At 38.2% G+C, this 14,881-nt stretch overlaps 1 protein-coding gene across 2 annotated transcripts in view; it reads right to left on the bottom strand.

Annotated features, from left to right (window-relative positions):
* LOC128855465 (acetylcholinesterase) overlaps nucleotides 1-14,881 on the bottom strand; it is a 261,188-nt gene that overhangs the window by 115,095 nt on the left and 131,212 nt on the right. The window lies entirely within an intron of this gene.

Here is a 14,881-nt window from a genome sequence, read left to right on the forward strand (position 1 = left end):
ATATTCTAGGGATCAAAATAAGAAACTTTGCCGAAGGAACCATACCTCTAAAACGAATTCTGATGTCCCCCAATTTAAAAATATCACCATTTTTGGCCTTTACATGAAAAAATCAGCTAAATGGCTATGTTTTTTCTTTATTTTTATTTATTTATTGTATAATAATATTTATTATTTATTTATATATTAATAGTATTTTTTTTTTCTCTTAAGAAATTTATTTAGTCAGAACATATGTAAATGAAAAAATTTATTTAAGTGAGTTATAGAAAAGAAACTAAAAAGTTCGACCCAAATTGGGGGACATCAGAGTTCGTTTTAGAGGTATGGTTCCTTCGGCAAAGTTTCTTATTTTGATCCCTAAAATACGATTTTCACAGAGCAATGGGCGATTTTTTTGCCTCCCCACAAATCGACCCGGCCTAATGTACATACATATGCATATTAGGGCGGCTAATTTTTTTGGCATCGGAGATTCGGAGTTTACATAAATTATAAGAAAAATAGTCCACTAGAGCATAACTCTAAAATCGATTTCAAGCCTTCCTCACACAGTTTTAAAATAAGCTATCTTCACTTAATTCGAAGTTAGGGTGAAGATTAATATTGACCAAAATATTACCAACACTATTTTTTTTTTCTACTACAAACCTGTACTTACTTTGGGATATTTTGCTACGAAGAATTATTTTTTTAATAATAAATAATATATTTTTTAGTTAAAACCCCCCCAGAAAAGTAACTCTATGAAATCCTGTTTGTAACACCTTGAACGAAAAGTCCCCGGAACGACCGCCAGGTGACGCGCTGAGTCAAATGATTTGAGCTCTGTTTTTTAGTTTTTTTTTTCTTCGATTGCCACATCTGTGATTAGGATTCCTACCAAATTTTCTTGACATTTATAAAAGTTACGTCGCCTTGAGTAAATCTACCTATGCCCGTGTTTTTGATTTTTTCCAATTTTACAAATAGTTTTGAATTTTCAAGGAGTTTGTATTAAAAATGGATTCAAGACTGTAAAAGTCTTGAAATGTTGTGAAACTTTTTCGGTAATGAAACTCTAAAGAAAACAGCCGATCGCGTTTGGCATGAGCGGTTCTGAAGAGATCGCGAGTCTTTTGAGAATGGCAAGCCTAGTAGCAGGCCGCAGACATCGAAAACTGATAAAAAATGTAATAAAATGAAAGTTAAGGGGTTATATACCTTGTGCCGGACTAAAAAATCGAAAATTTTTTTATCCATATTCTAAAAGTACATCATCTTGAAAATATAAATTCAAAAAAAAGATCAGAGCAATAGAACGAAAGTTACAGACCGTGGAATGCGCAAATTATCCATAAATGAAGTGCACGCAAAACTTTAGACGCTTTTATCTCGAAGTCGTGTTTTTTTTTAATTATGATCATTAATTATCAAAAACTATTTCACCGCTTTGCAGAAACTTTACAACCTCGTGAATCTGAACGGCTCAATTTTTAAGAATATTTGCATAGTTCGCTGGAATTAATTTTTTTTAATGTTTCTACCCCTCAAAAATCGTGTTTTTGGTGCAAAGCGGTTTTCATATCGAGAAAAATTTTTTTTGGGTAAATAAACCGTTCAGATTCACTAAAAAAACATTTTTCTACAATAATCATTTAATTTTTTTGATTTCAGTTGAGCTGCTCATGCGCTACCGTGATCACCACAAACCTCTTCTAAAAACGGCGTTTCGGGGAAGGGGCGATATCAACAATAAATAATAACATTTTTTAAAATAACAACACCAAAATGTATTCTTCGAGAGTTACCCTTCAGTATCATGTATGCCTCATTGGAATAAAAGTTCTAAAACATATATAAAAAAAATTATGACAATCGTGCATTTTTTCGGGCTCACAAGGTATATAACCCCTTAATCAAGAACCGCAAATTAAACATCAGACCATCTGAGAGCTGACAAAGGATTTGAACATTGCTTATTAGATCCATTCGAAAATTGTAGTTAATGATTTGTGTCTACAATTTTCGTGATTTGTGTTGCTGCAAAGTTTGTCTCAAAGGACCTGAGTTTCTATGCAAAAAAGGGACCGCGTTGATATCGCCAAAGACATAATTTCCAAGGCTGAATTCGACCTTACATTCATGAATCACATCATAACTGAACTAACGAGACTTGGGTGTATGAGTTCAGCGCGCAATCCAGATATCACGCGCGTAAGGGGAGAGCTCCGAATGAATTAAGACAAAGAAAAACACGTTTTTTTTCAGTCAAACAGAAAAGCAATGCTCACGGTTTCTATGGATTATGGATTACGACGCTATTGTACACCACGAATTTTTTCAGGAAATTTAGACCGTTAATAAGGACTATTATTGGGGCCCTATGAGACATTAACGTGAAGGAATTTGCAAGAAAGAATTTGTGGTAACAAAACTTGTGAATTTTGATAAATGACAACGCACCGTCGCTCAGTGATATATTTATCCGTGAATTTTTTACTAAGAACGAAATGAAAACCATCCACCAGCCAACGAATTCACCTGATATGGATAGCTGCGATTTTTTTCTATTTCCTCGAGTCACAAAAACACTACGGGAAACGCGTTTTAATAGCCAAAGGAAGTAATGATTTCGAGGTTGTAAAAAACTTCGTTTATTTAGAAACCCGCACTAACACCTAAAAGAATGTCAGCCTGGAATTCCAACATAGAAGCTCTCTTGCCATGTGCTACTTTGGACTAAGTAGGCAACTGAGCAGTAAAGTCCTCTCTCGATGAACAAAACTAACACTCTACAAGACTCTCATCATGCCCGTCCTAACGTATGGCGTAGAAGCGTGGACGACGAATGTTTGAGAGAAAGATTTTGCGAAAAATGATTAGACCTTTGCAGGTGGCAAAGGCGAATATCGCAGGCGATGGAACGATGAGCTGTATGAGCTTTATGACGACATAGACATAGCGCAGTGAATAAAGATCCAGCGGCTACGCATTCGTTCAAATGGATAGAAACGCTCCGGCTCTGAAAGTATTCGATGTGGTACCAGTTGGAGGTAGCAGAGAAAGAAGAAGGCCTCCTCTGCGTTAGAAAGATCAGGTGGAGAAGGACTTAGCTCAACTTGGTGTGTCCAACTGGCGCCGGTTAGCTCAGTAAAGAAACGACTGGCGCGCTTTGTTAAACTCGGCCAAAATCGTGTAAGCGGTTATCGCGCCAATCAAGAAGAAGAAGAATTAATGGAAAAATCGAAGACTGCTCTGATTCTAACGGCTATAATGAATATAGAGTTTCCAAAATATTTCGAGAGGTGGACCCAATGCTGGCCTAAAGGCGTTACAGTTGATGAGGAGCACTTTGAAGGCGATAATATCACTTTTAAGGGATAAGCTTTAAATTTTGAATTTTTTAAATATAATCCAGCAACTTTTTGAACAAAATGGTATGTAAATCAAACTGAAACTGACACAAAAACCGCAAAATTTAAATTTATTAAATTTAAAATATTTAAAAAATTAATTTAAAAAATTTGTTTTCAATAATTATTACTTTTTCATTGCTTACAATTAACAACTTATTTAAAATGTTTTTCATTTAAGATCACTTTTGCTTACAACAAGAATTATTATTTTTTTCTTCTTTCTATATTCATTGCCCTCACTCCCTCCGAGTTTTCATATTATATTAATAAAAATTAAAAAAAAAATAGCTGCTTTTTGAGTTTGGCTGCTCGAAATTGATTTTAAGTTTTGCGCTATTGGACTATATTTCTTACAACTTGATGTGGAATCCAAGTCTGCCAAGAACGAACGATGTTGAGAAAAATAATATCATTCAAAGTGGCCCACCCTAATGTGCATGCGTATCTCAACCACTTACAAATTATGTTTAAAGTGTTGATAAAATAATTAGTGCAGAATAATTCTATAGTAACCACAAAAGCCTGCCGCTCTATGCAGTTCAAAAACGAATTTGCGGTTGGACGTTTTTGGTTTTTCGTTGACATTTTTCAGTAGCTTAGGTAGCTGTTATGAAATTGAATAATTAGCAGCGCAAAAGAAATTGTGAATATAAAATCATTGCATTTCAGTATTTATAAAAAAATCAGATGTGACTTTTTACAAGAGAGAGAGAGGGAGCATATTGCTGCATCTGCCCAACGAATTATAAAATTGGTCAGTTTGAGTAGGCCTTTGGCTTTTAACAAATACTGCAAGAAGTAAGAAATATAGACTACTACCTAATCGGTTGGATCAATGAAAAATTATAGGAAAATATTGGTAAGGGCCCTTATAACAAAAACAATGAAGACTTCTATACTTTTATTCACAATATAACGCAAATGACTACGTAAAAGAAAAGGGAAAAAGGTTTGCCACTGCTTCTGTTCTGCCAAGAGTAGATTGAAGCCACCCACAATCGCAAATACTTAGATACTTATCCATTGTACCTCGATAAAGTGGCTTCCTCTTGTCAAGCGAGCGTCCGAAGGTTCCTAAATACTCTGAAACTCAACAAAGGGGAGCACCGCTTTCAAAAATCGTAGAAAATCCACTAAATTGAGATCCATGAGTTTGGCATTCATCAGGATTATCCTGTCGAAGCACACCTACTTGATGCAGCCGTCGTCCAAACATTCTCATATGGAATTGAATTGAACGCAGTTCGCATTTCACACAAAGCAGAATATTTATTTCTCTAAAAATTTTGTTCAGGTACTCATTCCAGGGAATATGAAACTTGATTAGATCAACAAAAGCACGCCACTAGTTTACACTCACAAACCTTGCGAGCTAAGAAGCTCCAGGAATACATGCTATCAAGAGCTCATCCCGCAGCTCAAATCATGCACGAGTGATATCGAATCAAGTTCTCCAATAGGAGTGATTCCACACTTCACCGAGTCGCAAGGCGCAATAAAATTTTCCAAAGATATTTAGTTGTAGCATGCTGATGTACCATACAGAAGATACCCAGAAGGTCTAGTAAAGGCTATCAATCCTCGGTTTCTCATTCTTCTTAACGCTAAACAAACTGTATAAACGTACCGAAATGCTCCATGTATTTTTGTTTTTGTTTTTTTTTTTTTTGTATTTATTCCTAGGACAGACTAAGAAAGTCTTAAGAAACCCAATCGAAATAGATTAGGTCACTCAAATCCTGCCTTAAAATAATTCTTGTAAAAAATATATATAAAGTATTTAAAATAAAATATAAATTTCAATATCGAAAATTTCACTAAAAGTCGATACAAAGAAGCAACTCTCAGTAATGCAAAGGAAGGCCCTAGTATATAAAATTTGTTTACAGAAGAGGGAGACCTTGGTTGGTTGGTTGGTTGGTTAAAGTGGTGATTCTTCCAGAATCCAACTAGCGCTTCCGCGCCATTTTGTTGCCACATCCTTGTTGCCAACTTGTTTAACGGTTTTTTACAGCATAACTATATCCAGTCTGTGCGATTAAGGAACCTTATTAGGTTATTAACGTCTAAGCCAGATAGTTGTTCGAGATTCTCGAACAGCGGTTGGCCCAGGGTTAACATTCTGTCCTTCCATAGGGCAGGGCATTCACAGAGGAAATGGAAGATTGTCTCCTTTTTCTCCGGTTGTTTACAACTGTGACAGTATGTATTGTGAGGGATACCCATTTTGGCTGCTTGTTCTCCGATAGACCAAAAGCCAGTTATGACTGCCGTTAGTCTCCAGGCGTCTCGTCGTTTCATTCTTATTAATGCCGACGATTGCTTGAGGTTGTAGGTGGGCCATAATGTTCTGCTAATTTTGCATTTCGTCTGGACTTTCCACCTACAGTCAGCGACTCGGAGGTATTTTTGAGAAATTGTGCTCTTGACTGCACCTAATGGTGTGAGTACCGATTCTGCAAGAGCGTTATTCATGGCAGATCCCCCTCTTGCCAGTTCATCTGCTTTTTCGTTACCTTCAATGTTCCGATGTCCCGGGACCCAGGTTAAGGTAACTTTATGGTTTTCACTCAAGATGGTGAGGCTATTCCTACTTTGTTCCACCACTTTGGAGGTTGTTGTGGCCGAACCCAGTACCTGGATTGCAGCTTGGCTATCCGAAAGAATAGCGATATTACCCTTAAAAGAGAAATCTGCGATTAGTAGCCTACAAGCTTCCCCAATCGCCAGTACTTCCGCCTGGAAGACGCTGCTGGTATTAAGGAGACGCACAGATTTCTCAATTTTAAGTTTGTGAGAATATATACCAGCTCCAACACCGCAGCCCATTTTACTTCCATCCGTATAGACTGTAGTGTCGAAGTTGTTTAGAGAGAATCCCTTATTCCATTCTTCCTTAGTTGGAAAGAGAGTGGCAAAATTCCTATTGAAAGTTACCGTCTGGACGATGTAGTCAGTTCTCACCGAGATTAACTGAGTTTGTCGCAATAATAGACTAGCATGACCATAAGTTTTTTCTCTCCAGCGACCCGCTTCGTTTAACCTAAATGCACTCATGGTTGCCGTCTTCTTAATATGTAGGTCTATTGGAATAACGTGTGTCAGTGCATTGAGAGCCTCTCTAGGACATGATCTGATTGCACCGACCGTTATTGCACATGCTGATCTTTGTATTCTGCCGAGTAGTTTGGTATTGTACTCTCTCCCTAGAGCCTTCCACCAAACTACCGAACCATACGATAGAATAGGTCGTATAACCGTCTTATACAGCCATAATGTATGCTTAGGTTGAAGACCCCATCTTCTTCCAAGCATACGTTTACAGACATATAAAGCAATTTCTCCTTTCTTACCCGTTCTTCAACATTTAATTTCCAGCTTAGTTTGGAGTCCAGAATTACCCCTAAGTACTTTGCGCTGGGTGATAGTGAGAGAGTTTGTCCGTTAACATTTGGTAGGGTAAAAGGTGGTACCTTATATCTGGTGGTGAAAAGCATAAGCTCTGTTTTTCGTAGGTTTAAACCTAGGCCACAGCCTGTGGCCCAAGAGTTAAGCTCGCCTAATGCCCTTAGGATGATCCCACTGATCGTATTAGGACACAGTCCTTACGCCATTAACACCACATCATCAGCGTACGCCACCGCTTTTACCCCACCTCTATTAAGTTTTATTAAGACTTTGCTAATAACGCATAACCAGAGAAGTGGAGACAGTACTCCCCCCTGTGGGGTGCCTCTGTGGACCTTCTTGTTTATACTGATATTACCCATATTAGCTTTGATGATCCTGAGGGAGACCTGGGAAAAAGAATGTTTCACGCCAGACAATTGGCGATAGATGGCATTTCATAGCAGCGTTTGGCGAGTTCTTATATTCATACAGCAGCTCACAGCTTATTTCATGCAGTTTCAATTTTCGAATATAAATTTTTATAATGTGAAAACTGCCGCAATTTTGTAACAATGAAATGCTAATATTTAATCAAATGCTTTACCAACACAGGGAGTGGAACAGAATTCGTGGAAATACAGTCCCACTCACACCAGGGTTTGAAACGCGGCCAAAAGCAAAATCTTTGCTGACAGCTTATTTCAGTGACAGCTGGGCGCTTGATTAACGGTATTTCTCCTTTATATTTTTTGTAACTAGTATTCAATTATTGTTTTGTGCCATTTTTAGTATGTTTTTAATCGTTAAGGGGGGAGCCTGGTTTATGAGGTCTAAAAATTGCATCTCTTTGCGATTTTTTTTTTAAGGAAAAAATTAATTTAGCACTGCAAAGTTTTTTCTATCTTTTAATGAACATTTAAAAAGTATAAAAATTTTTGTACTGGTTAAAATAAGTTGAAAAAATGTTTAACATAGAAATTAGTAGAGCGCTGCAACGCTGGAGTTTCCAACTGGCGTACAAGATACAGCTCGTAATTATTATCGAAAGCTAAAAATTCAAATGGATTTCTAATTATCATGATTTTTTATTCTAGGTGAACTAAGGAAACTCAGAGTAATTCCAAAATTTCAACTTTTTGGAGGTTTTAAAGAAAAAAATGCCTTTCTATAAAAAAAAAATTCGATTCAACTTGGTATAAAAATCTTGAAATTTTTTTTTTTATCTACTTTGTTAGTTCAAATAGAAGAGAATTTAATTCTGAAGGGAACAAGCTATGATTCATTTCAAAAGGTTCATTAGTTTTTTTCATTCATGTACGCCAATTCAAAGAAATCATAAAAATGAAAAGTCGAGAAAAGAAGGTACAGTTTGTACTATAGCTGTCCGGTCACAGCGTAACTACCTAACGCTCGCCTACCTTTGGCTTTGTATCAACGGAAATATTGAGAATTAGGCTATGTAACTTTGTGTGAATATTCTGAAATATATTAGGAATCGCTTAAAACGAAAAAAAAATTGATTTTTTTTTACCTTATAAACCAGGCTCCCCCTTAAGAGATTGATGCACAAATTTATATTAATGGGCCGTCGTACTCCATTGAACAGCGAGAATTGGTGGTTAAACATTTTCAAAGTGGAAAAACACACCGAAAAATAGCCCAAATTATTAATTGAGCAATGCTACAGTGTAATGTATCGTTGAACGCTTCGTTCATGAAAAATAAAGGCCCCAAATGAACGTAACGAGCGCTTAACTGTGCAAAAAATAAAAAAAAAATGCAAAAGCTATCAGCGCCTAAACTGGCAAAGGAAATTCAGCTCGAAGTGGGGAAATCATTTAAGATCAAAACAGTGCAGCGGGTGTTTCATGGACAGGACTTCAGTGGTCGAGTAGCACGAAAGAAGCCCTTTCAGCCAGAGTTGCCTTTGCCAAGGAACTAGAAATTAAGGATTTAAATTTCTGGAGCACATTAATTTTCTCTGAGAAGTCCATATTCAATCTCTTCGGCTCAGATTGAATGACTTGCGTGTGACGGAAACCCATTACTAAGCTCTACAAAAGCAACACAAAGCCGACTGTGAAACATCGTGGCGGCAGTGTAATAGCATGGACGTGTACAGGTACAAGGCTTGATTGAAAAGTAATGAGCCTTCCCGCGCGGAGCGTCTGCCAAGTGATCAACCGAACCGACTGGTGGGGGAAAATTATCGTTGAACCTTGCCCTTCCACTAGAAACCGGTCCCAGTTTGCTGGCTACATCGGTGCAGTCAACATCGCTCCGCGCGTGAAAGCTGTTTTAAAAGTGTGTTAGGATTTTGCAATGGCGAACCATGCTGATCATCTTCTTCGACTCTCGAAGCATCGTCCACAAGGAGTTTGTACCTCCAGAAAGCACTGTAAACGCGGCATTTTACAAAGAAGTGCTCCTTTGGCTGAAAAACCGCGTCGCCCGGGTTCGGCCCGACCTCGTCAACAATTGGACCCTTCATCACGACAACGCGCCGGCGCACATCGCCTTCCTCTGCACCTCTGCATTGGCCAAGATGAGGGTTCCGGTGTTTCCCCACCCTCTCTACAGCCCAGACCTGTCCCCTCCGGACTTCTTCTTGTTCCCGCGCCTGAAAAGAAAGCTGAAGGGGAGGCGTTTCGACTCCATCGAAGCGATCCAAAAAACTGTGATACCCGAATTGCACGCGATTTCGGCGGATCAGTTTAAAAAATGTTTCCTGCAGAGGAAGCACCGCTACCAGCGGTGTATTGACGCTCAAGGGTCCTATTTTGAAGAATATTAGTTGTATAAGCCAAAAGGTTTAATAGACTGCTTAAAAAAATAAGGCTCATTACTTTTCAATCAAACCCTGTATGTCAGCAGCTGGCATCGGAAATTTAATCGTCGTTGAGAGCATTATGACCAAATCAACGTACCTGAATGCACTAAAAGATAACTTACTCCAAAATGCCGAGAAACTTGGAATACGTAAAGATTTCCGTTTTTACCCGACCAACGATCCGTTACATAAGTCGTCTCTCGTGCAGATATGACCAATATGGACGAAAATCCTTACACGCCACATAAGCAACAAAGATCAGTTGGAAAATGTAAATTTGGAGGAATGGACCGGAAATTAAAAAAAAGCTAGTCGAATCATTGTCAGAACGACTTCAAACTGTAATTAAGACCAAAGGATACAAAAAAAAATACTAAATGCTTTTGAAATTAACTAACTCAATTTTTAAGGAAGACGTACTCTGCATGCTATAAGCTGTGACATGAAACTTAGAATAGTTCTGATTATTGAATAATAAAAAATTATTAAATATTAATTAAAAAGAAGAATAAAATAATTTTTTAAACTACAACTTCGTAGCCACCGTTCGGCGTTTAATTTTCCTTAATATTCGTACTAGTTTTCAAAATATATCATTCGAGATTTAGTAGCCTACATAAAATAAGCGGTGAGCCACTGTAGGTGAAGTAAAAAGTTCAGAATCCGAATTCATTACGGAAAATTTTCAAAAATCTGTGTTATTTAAAAATTTAAAAATTCTCTTTCGGCAAATATTTTATTCCCCTATCTAGAATCGCCTATCCTCTGCCATATATTTTAGGAATATCCTATTTTATATGTATATCGTGCACAAAAATAATTATATTTAATATACGCAGCGATAAATAAAGGAGCTGAAATGTGCACTAATAAACTTATTGTGGTCAGTCGACCGCGAACAATCATTCGAAACTGGGCCAACAGCTGTGCGTATCTGCGCATCAGTAAATGCACAATTACTCGGAATCACATTTATATGCTTACACGTATGTGTATATGTGTGTACAGGGTCCGGCACTCGAAGTGTAACCAATAAAAAATTAGTTTGGAAAGTTCCTTTAATTCATTTCAAAGTAAAAAATGTGTGAAAATAATACAAAATTCAGAACCAATTTACTTTTGCTCGATATGACCACCTTTTCCTTGACTATGGGCTTGAGACGGTCCAGAAACGAATCGCCAGTTGCCCGAATGTGAATTGCAGATATTTTGGCCCACTCGCGGACAATGGGTTCTTTCAGCGTCTCTAGACTGGTGAATCTTTTAGTTCGGACTTTCCTCTCCAAAATGGTCCAAGGAGAATAATCCATCGGATTCGCGTTTGGTTAATTTGAGAGCCATTGTTTGGATGTTATGAAGTTCGGAACGTTGTATTTTAGTCATTCTTGGTTCACACGAGCTTTGTGAGACGGTGCCGCGGAGCCGAGTCCTGTTGAAACGTCCATGGCCAGCCACCGAAATGTTTGTCTGCCCACGACTTCAGAACAACTTCCAGAATACTTTCCCGATAATATTTCGCATTTACCTTAACGCCAAGCTCGATGAAAACGATTGGAGAGCGCCCATCTGCGGTTACAGTGGCCCAAACAATTACCTGTGGCGGGTGCTGCCTCCTGGTGGTCAATCGATGACTAAAATTATCGTACGAACGGTCGGTCAAATAAACTCTGTCGTACTGGGAGATTACGAATTGCTCAGTTTGAAAAAATTTCTCGTCAGAAAACACAATGTTCGGAAATTGACCGCTTTCGGCCAAGCAAAGCAACTCCTTCGCTCTCTCAAGTCTGACTTGTTGCTGCTTTGTTGTGAGATCAAGCGCCTTTTGTATCTTATAAGGCTTGACTTTGAGATAATTTTTCAGTATGCGGCGGATGCTACTTTCAGATATGCCTATTTTATTGGCACTTCATCGGGGATTTCGCTCAAGTCGCTTCTTCACTTTTTGAACCATTGCCCGTAACGTTGCATTCTTTTGATGTTCACCGCCATGACGTTTCGCGATGCTACCAGTGTCATTATAATGAGTAATGATGCGACAAACAAACACTTTATTTACTTTAAGGTGCTCGAGCTCACGACCAATCGCTGGTTGTGATTTTCCAGCCAAATATAATGCAATCACACGATTACGTTTGAAATCCATTACTGATTTTCTTTTTTCGCGTTTACTCTCGGCAAAATGCTTCCGCGCGGTTGTAAACAATACTCTGGACTATCATTAGGCAACTAACAGAAAACTGATGCTCGTGCAGCGAACGGTCTGAAGTTGGTTACACTTCGAGTACCGGGCCCTGTATGTAAGCTCGAGCCGCATTATACACACGCAAGGATGCGGAAATTATGCTCTTCGATTATTCATATCCTGACAAAACCACAAAGCGGCAAAGATACATTTCAGAGCAAACAAATTACAATTTTTGTTGCAACATTAAACGGAAAAGGAAGATAAAAGCAAAATGAGAATGGATGATTGGGGATAAATAAGGATAATGCATGCCAGTAGTGCCAGCAGTGGTGACATCAGAATTTAAATCGCTTTTATCATCCATATATCCATATATTCTATTAGCAACATAAAATGAATCGGCTTCGGCGTTTTTGTGTATTCGTATGGTGCAAAGCATTAGCATTACTCTGCAATTACTGGCCACTTAGTTTTAAATGTTTGTAATAAAATTACTATTAAATGCGCAAGTAGTGTGAAAAAATGTTCCATAAGCCAACTGCAACAATTCAACAGCACCGAACAGTAAACAGCCCCAAATGCATTGAATCTTAGCGACAATAGCAACAACAGCAACAAAATCAAAATGTTTTCGATATAAGCAGAAATTATCGCTCTGCATTACAGCAAAACAACAAATATTTGTAATGCACACATACATACATGCATTGCCTGTACAGTGTCAGTGCACACATGTGTGAGTTAATTAAAATCGATTCATATTTGCCTTACACGCGCTCATGCACAAATAACTCATAGAGCCATTATTTCGCAGTGAAAATTCGAATTATCTAACGGGCGTTCTCAAATTTTGTGCTTAGATTTGTTCCAGTGCATTTAAAATGTCCGATATCTGTTGATAAAAACTTGACCAGCGCCTTTTCAGAAGCCTCTCTTAAGGTGTATAGATGAAATTGTTGGGAAATTAAATTTGAAAATTTATTGCCGTATGAAAAATAAGAACATTTGGTTCCTGATATCAAAAATGATTTTTGACCTCATTGTGCGACTGGTATTTTGGCTGTTTTGTGTAACAAAGAACATCTAAAGCTTAATCAGTCCATTAATTCATCAGGTCCACTCGTTCACTCAAAAGTGGACAATTTACACCTTCATGCTTTGGCGTAAGCGAACAGTCTGTTTGTACGAGTATACCTATAAGTTGTAAGCTGGTGTTTCGCCGGAGCGGTATTTTTCACTGATTCGCTAAACATATTTTAGTATACAACCAAAAGTTATGACAATCCCATTATGACACTTGTAGAGAGTACTAAGCTTAGTTCAAACTAATATTAAAAAGAAGAAATTAAAAAAAAGAAAAGAATGGTGTTTTTCTAAAAAAAATCCATTTTAGTTTCTAATCAGCAGTTTTAAAACTTGAGGTTTTAGTCGGAATCTCAAGGGCAGCGTAGGCGGAGGAGTATACAGACGATATGAAGTGTTACCAACTTCACACTGCTTGTATGCTGAGTAATACCAGAGCTCCTTCCATAATCTCACTGATTGTGGTTGGAAACATTCCTGAAACCATAAGCACTATGTCGTCCGCGTACGCCACCACTTTAATTCCCTTTCGGTTAAATTTGGTGAAGATGTTGTTGGCGACTAGTAACCACAGCAGAGAGGACAAGACCCCTCCCTGAGGGGTTCCTCTGTTGACAGAGCGTTTTATCGTGCTGCTGCCTACCTTACCGATGATTATTCTAATTTTGAGCATGTTCTCTATCCATTCGTTGAGACCTATGTCTATGCCTAACATGTTAAGAGCCTCAATTATAGATCTTGTCGTAACATTGTTGAAGGCCCCCTCTATGTCGAGAAAAGCGACTAGTGAGTATTGCTTGTATTCTATGCTCCTCTCAATCGCACTTACAACCTCATGAAGAGCTGTCTCTGTGGATTTTCCTTTGAGATAGGCATGTTGAGATGGTGAAATCGTTGAGTCTGTAATCTTTTCCCTGAGATATACATCCAACAATCGATCGAGAGTTTTAAGGATGAAGGAGAATAGGCTGATGGGTCTGAAATCTTTCGCTGTATCATGACCGCGTCTACCAGCTTTAGGGATAAATATTACCTTAACCCTCCTCCAGCTTTTTGGTATGTGCCCCATCATAAGGCTTTTCCTGAAAAAGACCTCCAGCCAAGGAATCGTCGTTTCTCGAGTGTTCCACAGCATGGCTGGGAATATCCCATCTGGGCCGGCTGCCTTATATGGTTCAAAGTTTTTTATCGCCCATAATATTCTATCTTGGGATACGATGTGGTTGATTATAGTGGGTGATAGTTTGGATGTTTGAACACTGTCAGTATTGTTCTCAATATATTCTGTGTTGCCTGGGAAGTGTGTATTTACAAGATGTTCTAGTGTGTCGGCCGAGGATTTTGTCCACTCTCCGTTATCTTTCTTCAAGAAGGAAGGGCAGGAGTGTTCCTTGGATGAAAGCTTGCCTAGTCTGGCCGTGTCTTTGGTCGATTCTATGGAACTACAAAAGTCTCTCCAAGCCTCTGTCCGAGCCTCTTTGATTGCTTTCTTGTATTCCCTAAGGCACTCTTTGTAGGGTTTTGAAGTACTTGTGTTTGTAGCAGATAATGAAGATTTCTCTTGTCATTTTCCTGAGTTGACTTAAATCTTCATTCCACCAGGTAGGATAGGTTGTTTTGCCATATGTGGCGGGACATGAAGCTTCAAGTCCTTTCGTCAACGAAGTTTCGAAAGCTCTTACTTTCTCATCTAGGTCTTCCCTTGACGTTTTGGTTTTATTTATGTGTTGAAGTTTAGACTGGGTCACTCTACGGAATGTATGCCAGTTTGTTCTTCTAGGATTTCTATATGGGATAGGTTTCTCAAGCTTAAGATTGATATCTATACTATATCTATACGCTGTACGTACTTCTTTTTCATTTTTCCATTTTCCGTAGCAATTAAAAGTCAAAAAGACGATTTTCCCAACAACAAAAGTATAGTCTTTATTATGAAATTAAAAATTATTAACAAAATGCCTCGAGAATACCTTGTAAGTTACGTGTGCCAGTTCT

Source organism: Anastrepha ludens, chromosome 2 (genome assembly GCF_028408465.1).
Source record: "Anastrepha ludens isolate Willacy chromosome 2, idAnaLude1.1, whole genome shotgun sequence".
Taxonomy (NCBI): Eukaryota; Metazoa; Arthropoda; class Insecta; order Diptera; family Tephritidae; genus Anastrepha; species Anastrepha ludens.